This window comes from Tachyglossus aculeatus, unplaced genomic scaffold (genome assembly GCF_015852505.1).
Source record: "Tachyglossus aculeatus isolate mTacAcu1 unplaced genomic scaffold, mTacAcu1.pri scaffold_127_arrow_ctg1, whole genome shotgun sequence".
NCBI classification, from domain to species: Eukaryota; Metazoa; Chordata; class Mammalia; order Monotremata; family Tachyglossidae; genus Tachyglossus; species Tachyglossus aculeatus.
The window spans coordinates 128,761-147,055 of NW_024044856.1; the positions used below are offsets into that span (position 1 = coordinate 128,761).

Consider the following 18,295-nt stretch of genomic DNA (forward strand, 5'->3'; position numbering starts at 1 on the left):
ACACATTCCCTGCCCCCGACAGGCTTACAGTCTAGAGACAATCTAGAATGACATACAATCTGTAGACATACAGTCTACAGACATTAATATAAATAAGTAAATTGCAGATATGTACACAAGTGCTGTGGGGCTGAGGGAGGGGTGAATAAAGGGAGCAGACCCAAGGGCAAGGCCAACACGGAAAGGAGTGGGAGAGGAGGAAACGAGGGCCTGGTCGAGGCAGGCCTCTGGGAGGTGTGCCTTCAATAAGACTTTGAAGGTGGGGAGAGTGATCGTCTGGCACATGTGAAGAGGGAGGATGTTCCAGGCCAGAGGCAGGATGTGGACGAGAGGTCAACGATGAGAAGGTGGCATTAGAGGAGCAAAGTGTGCCGGTTGGGTTGTAGTAGGAGAGCAGCGAGCTAAGATAGGAGTGGGCATGGTGACTGAGTGCTTTAAAGCCGATAGTAAGGAGTGTCTGTTTGACGCGGAGGTAGATGGGCAGCTACTGGAGGTTCTTGAGGAGTGGGGAAATGTGGCCTGAACGTTTGTGTAGAGAAATGACCCAGACAACAAAGTGAGTGCGGAGAGACAGGAGACAGGGTGGTCAGCAAGGAGGCTGGTTTTTTGTTTTTTATCACCGCCCTCGACCAGCGCCTCCATATGCCCATGTACTTCTTCCTTAGGAACCTGTCCCTCATCGACATCTGCTACATGTACGTCACCATCCCCAAATCCATCTACAACTGCGTGACCGACCATAGATCCCTGGAGTTGATACACGGTAATCAGATTGTCCCACGTGGGGCTCACAGTCATCATCCCCATTTTACAGATGAGGGAACTGAGGCACAGAGAAGTTGAATGACTTGCCCAAAGTCACAGAACAAAACATATTAACAAAATAAATAGAATAAATATGTACAAATAAAATAAATAGAGTAATAAATATTAAGTGCTTACTATGAGCCAAGCACTATGGTGGATACAAGCAAATCAGGTTGGACACAGGCTGTCATTCATTCAATCGAATTTATTGAGTGCTTACTGTGTGCAGAGCACTGGACTAAGCGCTTGGGAAGTACAAGTTGGCAACATATAGAGACGGTCCCTACCCAACAGTGGGCTCACAGTCTAGAAGGGGGAGACATACAACACACAAAACATGTAGACAGGTGTCATAATTGTCCTATGTGGGGCTCACAGTATCAACCGCCACTTTACAAGATGAGGCAACTGAGGCAGAGAAGTGACTTGCCTAAGGTCACACAGCAGACAAGAGTGACCTTGGGCGTTGACTCCCTAACCTAGGCTTCTTCCACTAGGTCATACATGCTGTCTAAACTATGAGCTCCTTGTGGGCATGGAGCACTTCCATCAACTCGACTGTATCGATCCATCCCAGACACCTAGTCCTAGTTACCCGGTAAACACTCCAGTTCCATCAGCCAATTCCATTGCCTGATTCCAGTTCCGAGCAGAACCATTCCCACTCTGCAACGGGCCCAGCTGTTCCATCTCCAAGGGTGCCTAGCATAGATAGGAAACTAATAGTCCTGGTGCCTGTTAGGCGCTTTCAGCTCGAGTGTAGAACCAGTTCTCGTCATAAGGCGCCAATTCTTTGTGTTTGGCTTGCTTGACTGTGTCCACCCATTCGGGGACCTTTAGCTTCCCTGACTTTTTGAGGAAGGCAGCCAGGGCTCGGATGAACTCCTGCTGGTTCACGTACTTCACAGTGACTCCTGGAATCGTGCAGCCTCTGCGCTCCACACACAACACTGCCTGAGGGAAGCCACAAGGAGTTTCAGGGGAAGAAGGTATGGGCAGATCCACGGTATGATCACACTGAAAAAGTGTTGGGCAGGGCTTCAGAAGACCAGACATCCGGTGCCGGTCCTGCTACTAATATGCTCTGGTACATCGGGAGTGCCAATGCAGTCCGATGAGCCTCCCTTAATGTCTCAGGGATGTTGAGAGAATCCATGCAAAAAAATAGCTGGAAGCTCTTTGGAAATTGAAAGTTATGAAAATAGCCCTAAATAAGGCAGGGAGAAATAATCCCACTTTATGTATGTCCTAATCCATCCACATGAGGACCTCCAAGGTAGTCCTGATTCATTCATTCATTCATTCATTCAATCGTATTTATTGAGCACTTACTGTGTACAAAGCACTGTACTAAACGCTTGGGAAGTACAGGTTGGCAACATATAGAGACGGTCCCTACCCAACAGTGGGCTCACAGTCTAGAAGGGGGAGACAGACAACAAAACAAAACATATTAACAAAATAAACCACTTCTCCAGCTAAGGAGGAAGGGCTTATTTGGAACCCATAGAGCAGAGACCGGGACTTGTGACAGGTAGGAGTACTGAGGGGATCAGGCAAAAACTCCTCACCCTCGGCTTCAAGGCTCTCCATCACCTCGCCCCTCCTACCTCACCTCTCTTCTCTCCTTGTACAGCCCAGCCCACACCATCCGCTCCTCTGCCGCTAATCTCCTCACTGTGCCTCGTTCTCACCTGTCCTGCCGTCGACCCCTGGCCCACGTCGTCCCCCTGGCCTGGAATGCCCTCCCTCCGCACATCTGCCAAGCTAGCTCTCTTCCTCCCTTCAAAGCCCTACTGAGAGGTCACCTCCTCCAGGAGGCCTTCCCAGATTGAGCCCTCTCCTTCCTCTCCCCCTCCTCCCCCTCCCCATCACCCCACCTTACCTCCTTCCCCTCTCCACAGCAACTGCATATATGTATATATGTTTGTACGTATTTATTTATTTATTTATTTTAGTTGTACATATTTATTCTATTTATTTTATTTTGTTAATATGTTTTGTTTTCTTCTCTGTCTCCCCCTTCTATACTGTGAGCCCGCTGTTGGGTAGGGACCGTCTCTATATGTTGCCAGCTTGTACTTCCCAAGCGCTTAGTAGAGTGCTCTGCACACAGTAAGTGTTCAATGAATACGATTGAATGAATGAATGAATGAATGAATACTGATAAAAGAAAATACATTTGACGGAGTAGTCAGTGTTGGATCAATGGATTCCCGAATGTCAAAACTGTAGATGCCAATAGAGGAATAGAGAGTTGTGGAAGTGGCCAGTTGATAGGGCCCTTCTCAGTTGTCAGCCAGGAGACACTGATGGTCTCCTGGTGAACTTTCCCAACTGCCTTGGAGCCAGAGATATTTCTAATTTCACTTGCAATATCGAGGGGGCTGGGGCACATTCTCTTTCAGCTTAAATGAATCAGATAATTGCCTCAATGCTCCACTTCATTGCATTCTTGAAGATGACTTTAATTTATCAATGAATCATTCAATCAATCCATCATATTTATTGAATTCCTACCATGTGCAGAGCCTGTATTAAGCTCTTAGGAGAGTACAGTGGAGTTTGTAGATACAATTCCTGCTGCCAAGGAGCTTACAATCTAGTGGATGCAACAAACACTGTAATTAATAATAGGTAAGTGGGAAGTGAAATAGCTGTACATAAGTGCTGTGTGTGGGAATGGAGTGGGAATAGCTTCTTCAGCCTTAGAAATGACTTGGTTGATGAAAATTAGAAAGATCTTTGAGATTGAGGAATATTTATTGAATCTCCTCACTCAAAACAGTTTTGAACGTACATGCCCACATAATCCATACTCCCCAAGACCTGTGAACATAAAGTAGAGTAACACAGAATTATCTTAACGTGATGCAGACCAACCTATGACAGAAGTGTCAGGGAAGTAATCAGCGAATTAGTCCTCCAAGTCCTTATGGATTGGCTGGTGATAAGGCAGGCTGTGACAGACTCGTTCTGCTCACCATGACAAGCTGTGGAAGGCTTTGTTAGGTCCAATGACAGTAGGAGTGTCGGTAGCAAGTAGTTTTGCCTTTACAGAAAAGGAGGTAGTTAAACCTGTTTTGGAATTTATACTCTACATGTGGCCAAAAACAGAATGAAACCGTGAGAGAGGGAACATGATAGACAGTATCCAGGCATGGATTTGATTTCATTTAGCAGAAATCAAAGGGGAATCCAGTCCTCTGTCTGGAAGTGCTTGGGTGATTGACGTTTAGCGAGGCTGAGGCCAATCAATGGTACATATTGGGGTAGTTAAACTGCACTGCATTGTAGTTAAACCCCAACTGGGGTTGTGGGTACTGGAAGTAGAAAGAGGACAGAGATGGAGGAGTTACAGGCAGTGCCACAAGAGTGAAGGAAGCCCAAAGGCAGGTTGATGAGATCAGGAGTCACTGGCAACAGCAAAAAAGGGCAATAGAACTGCAGCAAGAACAAGATGGGGATTGTCTCTATCTGTTGCAGAATAGTACTTTCCAAGCGCTTAGTACAGTACTATGCAAATAGTAAGTGCTCAATAAATACGATTGATTGAATGAATGAATGAACAAGATAATCTAGCATCTTCAAAAAGAGTATATAAACCACGAACACAAAGACAGAGGGAGTGATGGCTAAGTATTTGGATAACTGTGCTAACTGGGTAGCTAAAGTCATCGCTGCTATTATGCTAGGATGCTGGGGGTGGTGGGGCACAACTTTTGTGAGAATTTTCTTTCAGGTACCCCACACAACTTTGACAGAGGGCAGTTGCTGGCAACAGCAAGAATGAACAATGGGCTCATCTGGAATGACCAGACTAGGAAGAGCATCTCATGGAAGCATGGACCAGTATTACTGACTCTGAAATGGAGCTGCTGGTGGAGTCCTGAAAACAGAACACCTAATGAGCTAAGTTAAGAGAACATCTAAGGCAGTGGCATGGAAGATAATCCTTCCACCCCAAGATCCCTCACCCGCTCTCCTCCAGGCCACTGAGGACTCTCCATTTTGACCCATCTTCCACCATTCCTGCGGTACAAACAAAAGCAGTCACAACATGGCATAACCTCTGCAAAAACTGCTGCTGTAATGGTCACAGTGGCTGTAGTTGTGATTGTCGACTCTGAGCCTAGAGGAGCCTGAAATTCTGTTCCTCTTGCCACAGTATCCTACTGCACTTTGTTTCTGTCCTCATATTGTCATAATGGGTTTTTGGGGTTTGTTTGTTACATCTCTCCTTATCAATCACCAGTCCCCACTCTGCATTTTAATTTTTGACTGTGAGCTTCTTAGGGAATATGGACAATGTCTATTTCCCATCTGTACCTTTTTCCAGCTCTTCAGTGCTCTGTGCTCAGTGAGCACTTAATACATGATAATACTATAACTACTAGTACTATTATTGCTACCACCACCACTACTACTACTATTCAAATGACAGAAAGGACACGAATCATGTGAGCATTGTGAAGAACACTGGAGATACCGTGTACTGTGAAGGAAGCAGTGTTGCCTAATGGAGAGGACATGGGCCTGGAAATCAAAGGTCCTAGGATCCAAACCTGACTCTGGCAGTGGTCTGCTCTGTGACCTTGGGCAAGTGTTTTAACCTTTCTGTTCCTCAGTTTCCTCAACTACAAATTTGGTCTGCAATACCTGTTCTCTCTCCTACTCAGATGGTGGGACAAGGGACTGTGTGGGACAGGAACTGGGTCCAATCTGATTGGATCTACCCCAGCACTTGGAGCAATGTTGTGCACATAGTAGAAACTAACCAAATATAATAAATCTATTAAAACAAATTCAGGCTCAGATGCCAAATTAACTTGTATCTACCCAAGTGCTTAGAATAGTGAAACAGCATGGACTTGTGGATAGAGAATGGACCCCGGAGTCATAAGAACATGAATTCTAATCCTGACTCCACCACTTGTCTGCAGTGTGACCTTTGATCTTGGGGAAGTCACTTCAATTCTCTCTGAGTCAGTTACCTCATCTGCAAAATGGGGATTACGTCTGCCAGCCCCATGTGCAACAGGGACTGTGACCAACCTGATTAGTTTCTATCTACTACAGTGTCGGGTACAGTGCCTAGAACATAGTAAGTACTTAACAAATATCATTAGAAAGTATTATGCCATTAGAAAGTATTTTTCCCATAGTAAACACTTAACAAACGTGATGATAGATACGTTTTAATAAATATAGGCCCAGATGCAAAAATGCCAGAATCTTCTAACCAAACTCACTGAACTTCAGTTGCATGTGGCTGAGATCTTGGGAGGATGGTAGTTTGGCTAGAGGAAGGTGGCATGAGTACCCCAGGAGAAAACATTGTCACATTCTGAGCCTATATTCTAGAGGACTCCCACATTTGAGAAATTGGAATTAGATTTGCACCGAAGGGCAACTATGATAATAATAACAGTGGTGATTATTATGCTTGATTTCTGGGATGGCTTGTTATAGAAATGCAACATATGAATAGGGTGAAATGGCCAATCCCACAAGCACGGCAGTGATCAGCAATCAAACCTGTACAGGTGCTCTTTTCTGCTAGCAATGAGGTGCCAGATCCTAGATCCCTATAACGCCAGACTCTTTGGATCACTCAGGTCCAAAGCAGATGGGTGAGCAAGTTAAAGAGAAAATATTTATTTGAGCCAACATCTGCAAGGGATGATTTTGACTTTCTAAATGAAAAATACACTGAGAGAAAAAATGAGAAGAGATGCTGGCCAGGAGATCTGTAGGAGAAGGGACAAGCTCATAAATTTTGGTGTCTGACATAGAGCCCCAGAATCCCGGGAATCACTGAATGTATTTCCTAACTTCTCACCCTGCTAGCTCGCAGCAGAGCGGGGTAGTACTGTGTCCCAGTACAGAAAAGCTTCCTTCTGCTTCTACATCAAGCTCATCACTCTCCTCCCTGTACAGCAGCTGGCCGTGGTAGATGGGGAAGAAGGATCATCAACTGAAGAACAGTTGGACAGAATAAAAAGTTATTACCTTTATGGTCTTTAGTGAATCATCTCTTGATCCAGGTAATCCCACATTGTTAATGACCAAGGGAATCTCCTAGAATTCACAGGACAGGCTCTGGTTGGACATAGGTGCCCTGGCACACCTCAAAAGGTTTCCCAGAATATAGGACATACTCATTGTGATCCAAGAGTGCCTAGCACACCCCCAGGTCTCTCAAAATATTGGCAGGGAGAACCAGACAGTGGGTCAGAGAGGATTTAGGGGTCCTCAACTGAATCTGGTCCTAAATTAAAAATTTGCTTTACTTCACTAATTTGTAACTGGCTTTTCTTCATAATCCTGTGCTTAGATTCTTGCTTTCACACTGATTGTCTTTTTCTTTCCTTTTAATTGGTGTTTTTTCATTTCCCCACGTACATTTGCACAAATTCAGTCTTGTTTTACTGTTGCCCTTTGAAAATATTTCTTTTGAATTAAATTGGGCTTTCTAAAATTCCTCTGCTTGAATTTGTCTAAAATCACCAATATTCAACTAAATGCTTTCTTTCATTTTTTACATTTTTCTTTCAAGCTATCACTTCTCGAAATTCTTTCCCTCACCTTGACATGAGCATTTACTGTTGGTACCGGTAATTTATTAATTTCTTTCCCATCTCAAGAGATGGAGAGAGAGAGAGAGAGAGAGAGAGAGAGAGAGAGAGAGAGAGAGAGAGAGAGAGAGAGATTGGGCCCAAGTAGAGGTAAGCTTACTTGCTGTAAACATTCACCTTGGAAAGTTTCCAAATGATTGGGTGTGACTTGTTTTCCCATGAAAGTGTCTCAATAGTATAGATTCAAATTTTTTTAATTATTTTTGTTTTATTATTTTTATTATTGCTATTGTTTATTTTTATGGTTTTAATTTTTAAATTTATTTTCCTTTTATTTTGGTTAAAGGTATTTATAAAGCACTTACTATGTGTCAAGCACTGTTTTAAGCATTCAGGTAGGTACAAATTAATCAGATGGGACATAATCTCTATCCCACAAGAGGCTCACAGTCAGATAGGAGATTCTCAGCAGCTGACTCAATGGAAAGAGCATGGGCTTGGGAGTCACAGGTCATTGGTTCTAATCAAGGCTCCACCACTTGTCAGCTGTGTGACTTTGGCAAATCACTTAACTTCCCTATGCCTCGGTTACCTCATCTGTAAAATTGGGATTAAGACTGTGAGCCCCATGTGGGACAATCTGATTATCTTGTATCCCCCCCCAGGGCTTAGAACAGTGCTTGGCACATAGTAAGCACTTAACAAATGCCATCATTCTTTATAATTATTATTTATTCTCAAGTATTTAACCCCCATTTATATTTGAGGAAAATGAAAGTATTTGGTAAGGGCTTACTATGTGACAAGACCTGGCTAAGAGCTGAAGTTGATAAAATATGGTTAGATCAGATAACATTCCCTGTCTTTCAGGGAGCTAATATTCTAAGGGGGAGGAAAAACAGATGTATAATCTCCATTTTGCATATGAGAGAACAATCCAATAGAGGTTAAATGACTTTCCCAAGGCCACACAATAGGGAAGAGGCAGAACTGGAGTTGAATCTAGGTCTCCTATGCTCTTTATGGAAGGTGATTGTCCATCCCCCAAAGCAGTAGGTTCTTTATCCTGGAACCTGCAGGGTTGGTCAGGAAATTTAGTACTTTTCCCTAAGGTTGTGCAGGGATCTACTGGGGAATACCAAGGCTTAATTATTGAACATGCCCATCTACCCAACTGATAATTACCAGGGCTTAAATTTCCAAAGTGCATTTATTTTGTTTACAAATTTATAATTCTTGAGTCTGTGTCAAGGGACCCAAAAGCTCATAAATAAATGAGTTAAAATTTCACTTTATCTGTGTTATTCTGATAAAGTGAAATTTTAACTAATCTCTTTAAACTTCCAGATGCTGCTCTGATGGGGTACTAAACAGTCCAGACCTGTTTTCTATGAATTTTAGTTTCTGAAGGAGGGATTTATTTCCCTTTCCTGTTTAAGGAAAAAGGAAGCAGCATTCTGAACCCTAGGAAATGTAGTTTCTGAGTTTCTAAGCCTTGCCCCTTCCCCTCCCACACAGCCCCCCGCAGAAACCTACCTCAAAATTGTGGATGCAGTTTGGCCATTTCCCTTGGGCCTTTGAGAGAAGAAGTACAATCCTCGGGGCCTGGAGGCTTCTAACCTCCTCTGGATTTCTGACTGATATAGACAGTTTGGGTTCCAAGGTGGCTTGTATCAGTTGGTCGCTATACAGTTTGCACCTCAGATCAAAAACATTGTAGTCTTAATGCCCTTCCTTGCATCACTTCCTGTGACCCGTAGGGACCCGGGCAGGATATATTCTAAGGGCAGAAGACAATGGAACTGTAACTGGTAGGTTAGGGCCATCATGCAGAAGAAGCTCGAAGTTACAGTCAACAAGCATAGCATAATGTTTAGGGGAAAAACACCTGTTGCTGCTGCTCACTGTCCTCCAAAGAGAAGACAGAGGTTGCCCAGGAAGGAGGAGACCTTTTCACCGTGGACACTTATGCTGGTCTCAGCCTGTCCTAGGACTGAAAACTGACAAAGATTAATCATCTCGCAGTGGGAGAAATTCTCAAAGCCCCTGGGTTGAGGGCTTAAATTGTGTCAGAGATCTCATTGCCCTTGGGTTGAGGGCTTAACGGAAGCAGGACCCTTTACTATTAATGTTTTCTGTATGGTAGTAAATGTTTTCTTACTATGATACTGAATATCGTGGTAAAGTTTCAGTTAGTAAAGCTGTCACGAACCCCCCGCCCCCCATCCCTAATAGACCTTACTGAGACACAACAAAAATGGTGTCAGAAATGTGATTCTGTGTTTCAGACTTTGCAGCTGAATACACATGCTATCTCTCTCTCCCTCTTTCTCTCTTTGGGGATTCCTCTTGCACTTTGGATTTTATCCTCCAGCTCTGTCCTACCCTCGTTTGTCAGTATATTGCATGCTCTTTCTAAGTGACTTGGATTATTTGATGGAAATGGTGACCCTCTCAGAAGAGTGTAGAGAGCTCATAATGTGTGGCAGACCTAATATCTGGGCCTAAGTAGTAAGCCAGGCCCCCCGGCCTTCCGTGCTCACAGGAAGACCTACAAGGAACAATGAAGGAAGTCAGGCTGCTAGATAAATAACTTGGCGCTGTTCTGAGAATTGCCTTAGGAACGTGCCGATCTAAGCATGAGCTCAGCCTTGCTGATAAGCTCAGCCTTGCTGATGAGCTCAGTCTTGCTGATAAGCTCAGCCTTGCTGATAAGCTTGCATTCATCCGCCTGTCACCTAACTCCCTTGAGGCTCCTCACTGTATAAAATCCTCCGCAGTGTGCTGAATAAACAGTCTCCTTGTCCACCTTGAGACTCGCCTGGCCTGTGTTCTTCCATTGCACGTGCCCATCTCCCAGCTGCACCAGATGCGTGGAGGCAGACGGCAACAATAAAGAAAAATGGATCGACTGTCATTTGCTAGGACAGTAAATGGCTAAAGGGAGTATTAGGAATCAGGAAGCCTTAAACTCAGAATTAGAAGTGTGGCAGAAGGTGGCTAGGATTAAGTCCGGAAGGGAAAGGGAGGTGGGTAGAGAAGAAACTGAAAGTTTGCAAGCCTGCCTAAACCATGCAGAGGAAAGTAAGGGAGCTGTGAAGCCTGACGTGGGTGCCTGGCAAACAAACTCTCAGGTCTTAAAGGGGTGGGTGGCCAATTTGTAAAGAACCCTAAAGCCCTTAGTGAAGCATTCATTAGAACAAGCTGGACGGAAGCCCGTTATCCTAGTGGACGGAGTGGCAGATTGAAAGCCACGGATGCAGATATGGAGAAACAGCGTGGCCTAGTGGAAAGACCACAGACCTGGGAGTCCGAGGATATGTGTTCTAATCCAGACTCTGCCATGTGCCTGCTGCGTGACCCTGGGCAAGTCACTTAACTTCCCTTGCTTCAATTCCCTCATATGTAAAGTGGAGATTAAGTCCTCTTCCCTCCAATTTACACTGTGAGCCCTATGAGAGACAAGGACTGTGTCCAACCTAGTAAGAATCTACTCCAGTGCTTATAATAGTTCTCGACATGTAGTAAATGCTTACAAAATACGAAATATAAACGAATATATAAGGTAAAAGGCCAGGCATTCCAAAAGAGGAAAAGACCACCTATGAAGGAAAGGATACTGTCACCTGAAGAAAAGAACTTGAGTTAGGATGCGTGGAACACAAAATATACTATAAACCTCTAGTTAAAAGTAGTTGAGACCAGGCAGCAGGGGTCCCTCAAGGAGTTCAAAGGACAACAAGGCAAGGGGAAGGGGAAGGTACCTGATCACCCCATTTAGCAATAAATAAGGGAATCAGTTAACTTATATTGAGTTCTCTTTCTTGTTGGTTGCCAGGTTGAATAGCTCCCGTTAAAGAGAACCCAAAGTAAGGGGGGAAAGTAGCAATAAAGTCTATTTTTGTACCAACCATGGGGCTCAGGTTTATTTACTATGGCAGGGGAAGGAAGGGGGAGAGGGAAGAAAATTATAGGCGCTCTTGGCCAGCGGGGATAGGTTTCCCCATAATAGAATCTGAGCTGGATCCTGCTCGCTGCAACAAGATGTTAGCTTCAGTTGATCAATGTCGCAAAGCTGCACCGAGGAGATACTCAGAGGCTGCAAGAAGCAGCTTTATTACCATAACATATCAAGGAAGGGCACCACATCAATAGCAGTCTTATGAATAAACTATCTGTAATTGCCATAGAATACATCCCGATAGGTACAATCCACTCACCTACACACACCCTTCTTCATGTCCATTGGTTGCCAGTGTTCCATCCGGGTGTCTCTTGGACTTCTGCACCATCTGTGACCTATCATATAGTGTTACCCTCATGCTCAATCCTCTCCCCTGATCTGGTAGGTGGTTTCCTTGTACTGACCTCTGCCCATCAACCTGGTCACTTCTTTGTTGCCACCTTAAGTTTCAAACAAGCCTTTTTCCACTGTGACCCCTCCCTTCAACTATGCATCCACCATCCTTAAATAGAACCTTTCAGGACTCTAGAAGTCTGAACACTAATTCCCCCTAAAGCCCAACGTATAATTACAAACTATGCAGTCTAGGATTACAAGTATTTTCGTTGTAATAGTGATGATAGTAGTAATAATAATAATAATAATGATATTTGTTAAGCACGTACAATGTGCCACACACTGTGCTAAACATAGGGTAGGTACAAGCTAATTAGGTTGGACACAGTCCCTATCCTACATGGGACTCACTGTCTTAACCCCCATTTTATGAATGAGGTAACAAGCACAGAGAAGTTTAAGTGAATTGCCCAAGATCACACAGAAGACAAGTAGTAAAGCCAGTGTTATAACTCAGGTCTTTCTGACTCCCAGGCCCATGCTTTATCCACTAGGCCCTGCTCCTTCAGGGAAACATTTCCTAGAAACAACATTTTTGTTTGGAAAGATTTAGTTCTGACCATGTTCAATGCACAGTTCAGTCAAAGAGCAAAGGATAGGAATTGAGCAGTTTGCCTGCTAACCGAGTTCCTGAACAATGTCACTCTTGCACATGTGCCTCAGGTATCGAAGGAGAAGGGAAGTTAATTTTTGAGACAATTAAATCGTTCATTCAAGAGTAAATATGTGAGCTCCTTGGAATAAGACCCAACAGGAATTAGCAGTTGACTGGATGTGAATAATAATGAGGATTCTAAGATGCCCTAAATGTGTCTGCTTCTGGGACAGGGAGAATGGTGGTGTTAATGTCAGAGAAAGTTAAGTTAGGAGGAGGACTGTTTTGGTGAAGGAAGATAAAGAAGTTAGGTTTGGGTCATGCTGAGTAATAATTATAATTGTCATATTTGTTAAGCGTTTACTCTATGCCAGACATTATATTAAGCACTGGCCTGGATTCAAGCAAATCGAGTTTGACATCATTCCTGTCCCACATGGGGCTCACAGTCTCAATCCCCATTATAAAGATGATATCACTGAGGCACATAGAAGTGAAGTAGCCTCCCGAAGATCACATAGCAGACAGGTGGTGGAGCTGGGATTAGAACCCAGGTCCTACTGACTCCCAGGGCTGTGCTATTTCTCAGTTTGAAATGTTAGCAAGACATCTATGTGGAGATGTCATGCAGACAAGAGGAAATAGAGGATTGTAGCTTAAGGTGAGAGGTTGCTGGTGTAGAGGTAGGTTTGGAAGTCATTTGTATAGATTGATAATTAAACTAGTGTTCAGTGGTTTCAGTTTGATGTGGAGAGGAACATCTCCACCTGGATGTCCGCCTGCCACCTAAAACATTTCTAAGACTGAGCTCCTTATCTTCCCTCCCAAGCCCTGTCCTCCCCCTGACTTTCCTGTCACTGTGGAACCACTACCCTTCCAGCGCTCAGAACAGTGCTCTGCACACAGTAAGCGCTCATTAAATATGACTGACAATGAATGAATTTACCCCACATATCCAATCTGTCACCAAAACCTGCCAGTCTCACCTTCACAACATCGCCAAGATCTGCCCTTTCCCCCATCCAAACTTCTACACTGTTGGTAAAAATCTCTAATCATATCTCGACTGAATTACTGCATCAGCCTCCTTTCTGATCTTCCAACCTGCTGTCTCTCCATGCTTCAGTCCATACTTCACTCTGCTGCCCGGATAATCTTTCTACAGAAACACTCTGGGCATGTCACCCTCCTCCACAAAACCCTCCAGTGGTTGCCTATCAACCTTCGTATGAAATAAAAGCTCCTCTCTATTGGCTTCAAAGCTCTCCATCACTTTGCCGTTTTTTACCTCACCTCTCTTCTCTCCTTTTACATCCAGCCCATACACTCCACTCCTCAGGTGCTAACCTTTTCACTGTGCCTTGCTCTTGCGGGTCCCACCGTCGACCCCTGACCCACACTGACCCACATCCTACCTCTGGCCTGGAACACATCCGTCCTCAAATCTGCCAATCACTCTTCCCCCCTTCAAAGTGCTATTGAAGGCTCACCTCCTCCAGGAGAACTTCCCAGACTGAGCCCCCTTTTCTTCTGCTCCTCCTCCCCTCCCCATCGCCCCCACTCCCTCCCTGTGCTCTACCACTTCCCATCCCCACAGCACTTGTGTATATTTTACATATTTATTATTCTATATATTTTATTAATGATGTGCATATATCAATAATTCTATTCATTTTGATGCTAATGATGCGATGCTAATGATGCCCGTCTACTTGTTTTGTTTTGATATCTGTCTCCCCCTTCTAGGCTGTGATCCTGTTGTTGGTTAGGAATTGTCTCTGTTGCTGAATTGTACTTTCCAAATGCTTAGTACAGTGCTTTGCACACAGTAAGTGCTCAATAAATATGATTGAATGAATGAATTAAAGGTAATCACTGATGGTTTTTGACTGGAGAGATACTTGCAGAAAGGTCGTTTGACAAGATAGTCCAGCGCAGAAGAATGAGGTATAGGCTAGAAAGGGAAGAGGCTAGAATCAGAGAGATAAACGAGGAGAGTCAAATGGTAATAATTATGGTATTTGTTAATCAATTAATGTGTGCCAGACACTCGTCTAAGCACTGGGGTAGATTCAAGGTAATCAGTCTGTCCCATGCGGGGCTTACAGTCTTCATCCCCATTTTGCAGATGAGGTAACTGAGGCACAGTGGATTTAAGTGCCTTGTCCAAGGTCACAGAGGAGACAAGTGGCAGTGCCAGGATTAGAACCCATGTCCTCTGACTCCCAAGCCCGGTCTCTTTCCACTAAGCCACACTGCTTCTTTAGTAGTAGTAGTCTACCCAGGATATGAGGAATAGCTATATTAGGACTGTGTTCATTTGGACTGTCAATGAAGAATGGCTGCAGGACATATTATGAGGGCAGAAGAGAGGATGTAATGACAGACTGAACTGAATAATTGTTAGGTATAAAGAGTCAAGGATAAAGCTAAGGTTTCATACTTTGAAGAGTTCATATATAATAGTAATAATAATAATAGTTATGGTATTTGTTAAGTATTCACTATGTGCCAGGAACTGTACTAAGCGCTGGGGTGGACACAAGCAAATTAGGTTGGACACAGTCCCTGTCCTACGTGGGGCTCACAGTCTCAATCCCCATTTGAGAAGCTTCCAGAGAAGCAGCGTTGCTCAGTGGCAAGAGCCCGGGCTTTGGAATCAGAGGTCATGGGTTCAAATCCCGGCTCCGCCAATTGTCAGCTGTGTGACTTTGGGCAAGTCATTTAACTTCTCTGGGCCTCAGTTCTCTCATCTGTAAAATGGGGATGAAGACTGTGAGCCCCCCGTTGAACAACCTGAACACCTTGTAACCTCCCCCGCGGTTAGAATAGTGTTTTGCACATAGAAAGGGCTTAATAAATGCCATTATTGTTATTATTATTATTATTATTATCATCATCATCATCATTATTATTTCAAATATGAGGGAACCGAGGCCCAGAGATGTTTGGTGACTTGCCTAGGGTCACCCAGTAGACATGTGGCAGAGCTGGGATTAGCATCCATGACCTCCTGAGTTCCATTCCCGGGATCTATCCAGTTGTTTTAGTGCAGAGATCAGGGTGCCACGTCTCCCTGACATCAGGGAGTATGGGGCCTAGCTAGATGATGAATTCTTAGAGTTTGGCCAGCCAGGCATGGTCTCTAACTCAATGGGGCACATCTGTGGGACTGCAGTTCCCAAGACTCTCTGATTTACTGACTGCAGGACACAGGGAATGAACATTTCATTTTTCTGGGACTGGGGAGAGGTAAGTGTCCCAAACAGGTAAAGTCCTCTTCCTGAAAGTTCTTATCCTCCTGTGACTAAGAATCATCAAGAATGGACTTACAGCTGAGAAGGAGAATGTCAAAATCATATGTGTGGTCAGAAGTAGAGTCAAATTTTCCTAATGTTGATTAAGACACCTAGGGTGATGGTCTCACGCACATACAGAAGGATGTAGAGGGTCACTAGGGCAAGAACATATCTGGCTGCTCTGACCTCGGGCATCTCCCTGGAGGAGTGGCCAGATCCACGAAAGTGCTGGACCTGCCTGTGGTGTCTGTGCAGGACAAGCACCATGTAACCGCTGGACCCACTCATGAGCCCCACAAAAAACAGATCCCGAAAGGAGAGCACGATTGCATTGACCAGGGTGGTTATTGCACTAATGTTAGTGGAGGAACATTATTTCAGAATGTTTACAGTTTGCCTACTTGTGCTGTTCTGCGGACCTGTCACGTGTATGGGTGTAGTAACATCCACTAGCATATTGAGGATCCAGGAGAGAAGACAAGTTGGGGTGATACACTTGGGTAATTTAGCTTTAAGTCCTGTCCACTGGGAGGTGGTGGGACTGATGGTGAGGGCCTGGAAGACGCTCAGGAGGCAGATGGTGAAGATGGTCAGGCCTCGGGACAGTCTGTACAGGTAAAGGAGGGTTTTACAACCAACATCACCCAAGAAATGTCTCAGTCTCCAGGCTGACAGGATGTCTGGGATGCCCTTGGCCAGAAGGGTCATGGTGTTGGCTATAGCCAGGTGGGCAAGGTTTAGATCTGAGGACTTTGTCTTTTCGTTGGCAAAGACCAGGTAGACGTACCCCAGAAGGAGGAACACATTCCCTAAAACCCCGAAGTTGTTGACCAGTAGGATCAAGATCCCAAAAACGATCTCCATGAGATCCATCCTTTGGATTCACCACCAGAACCAGAAGAGTCTTCCTTCAGGGGAAACTGCCGAAACTGAGAGAAGAGACACAGCATTCGTTAGAGCACCCAGTCCATGCCAAGGCTCATGCCATGTTCCAAACAGCGAAATCTTGTCCAAACTCTAAAGATTGTTCTCAGCTTTCACATATTTGTTGATAGACATTGACTCTTCCCACCTTACAAACCTTACTAAAAACACATTTCCTCCAAGAAGCCATCCTTGACTAAGCCCTCATTTCCTCTTCTCCCACTCCCTTTCAAACTGGCCTTTCACTAGGATTTGCATTCTTTTTTAACTCCCTCCAGCCCCATAATACTTATGTGCGTATCCATAATTAAAATTATTCATTTCTGTTCACTTCTGTCTCCCACTCTACACTGAATGTTTGCTTTGAGCAGGGAATGTGTCTACCAACTCTGCTATATTGTATTTTCACAAGCCCTCAGTTCAGTGCTCACTCCCTCTGCCCCTCCCTGCCCCACAGCACTTGTGTATATATGTACATATTTATTATTCTATTTATTTTATTAATGATGCATATATATATAATTATATTTATTTATATCGATGTTATTGATGACTGTATACTTGTTTTGACATCTGTCTCCCCCCTAGTGGACTGTGAGTCCGTTGTTTGGCAGACATTGTTGCTGAATTGTACTTTCCAAATGCTTAGTACAGTGCTCTAAAAACAGTAAGCACTCAATAAATACGATTGAATGAATGAATGAATAATCACAGTGAGCACTCAATACATACAGTTGATTGACTGATTGATTAATAGACCTTGTTTTCTTGCCTTAGTCAAGGTATTTAGCAAGAAGAGGTGTGTAACCACAATCAGCTTGGGCTCACATAGACTGGATAGGCTGGACCAAAGGATTATCCCCTTTGAACTGTGGTAAATCTGTCCTGTACTTGGAGAATGAAATATTCCTCCATTGGCCCAAACAATCGGTTCAAAGTGAGCTCTCTGACTATATTCACTAAATCCCTAGAGGACAGGGATTGTTTTATTGCAAGGACTTATTACAATGATTTGTGCATAGTAGTTGCTCAGTAAATGCTATTGACTGATTGATTCAATTCTCCTCAATCTAGACCTGTTCCTAACAGAAAAGAGGCTAGTTCATTCATTCATTCACTCATATTTATTGAGTCCTTACTGTGTACAGTGCACTGTACTAAGCGCTTGGGAAATGCAAGTCGGCAACATATAGAGACGGTCCCTACCCAACAACGGGCTCATGGTCTAGAAGACTAAAGTTCTGCTTTCTATTTGCCTTCAGAGAGGGAAAAGAAGCATCAGCTTGAGGTTCTCATTTCTCCTTTACCAGTGGGCTGCAACCTGGGAAAGGGAGACTGCCCAAACCCCATACCATTTTGGAATCCGATCAAGCCCTACTCCAGGTGGCCAGCATGAGGGAGCAGCATTAAAGTTCCTGTAACCACTTTTCAAATGTAATGATGCCTGTGGATATGGCTGTTGTGACTTCCGGGCTCTTACCAGCCCTAGCTGAGACACGAGGAGCCTAAAACCCTGATCCTTTAGTCACATTTTTTGTTAGTTTTGTATTTATCACTGGTCTTGTCTTTTTATGATATCTTTCTCGTTTTTATTTCACTTCGCCTTACGTATTCAATTCTAATCTCCTCCTCCTTTCCTAGCCTTTATTCTTCCATTGTGAGCCTCTTGTTTTCTGAATTTTTTAAGGTATTTGTTAAGCCCTTGTTATGTTTCCAACATTGCCCCTAAACA

At 44.0% G+C, this 18,295-nt stretch overlaps 1 pseudogene; it reads right to left on the reverse strand.

Annotated features, from left to right (window-relative positions):
• Positions 1–4,780: 4,780 nt before the first annotated feature.
• On the reverse strand, positions 4,781–16,512 carry LOC119922848 (annotated as a pseudogene).
• Positions 16,513–18,295: the final 1,783 nt, after the last annotated feature.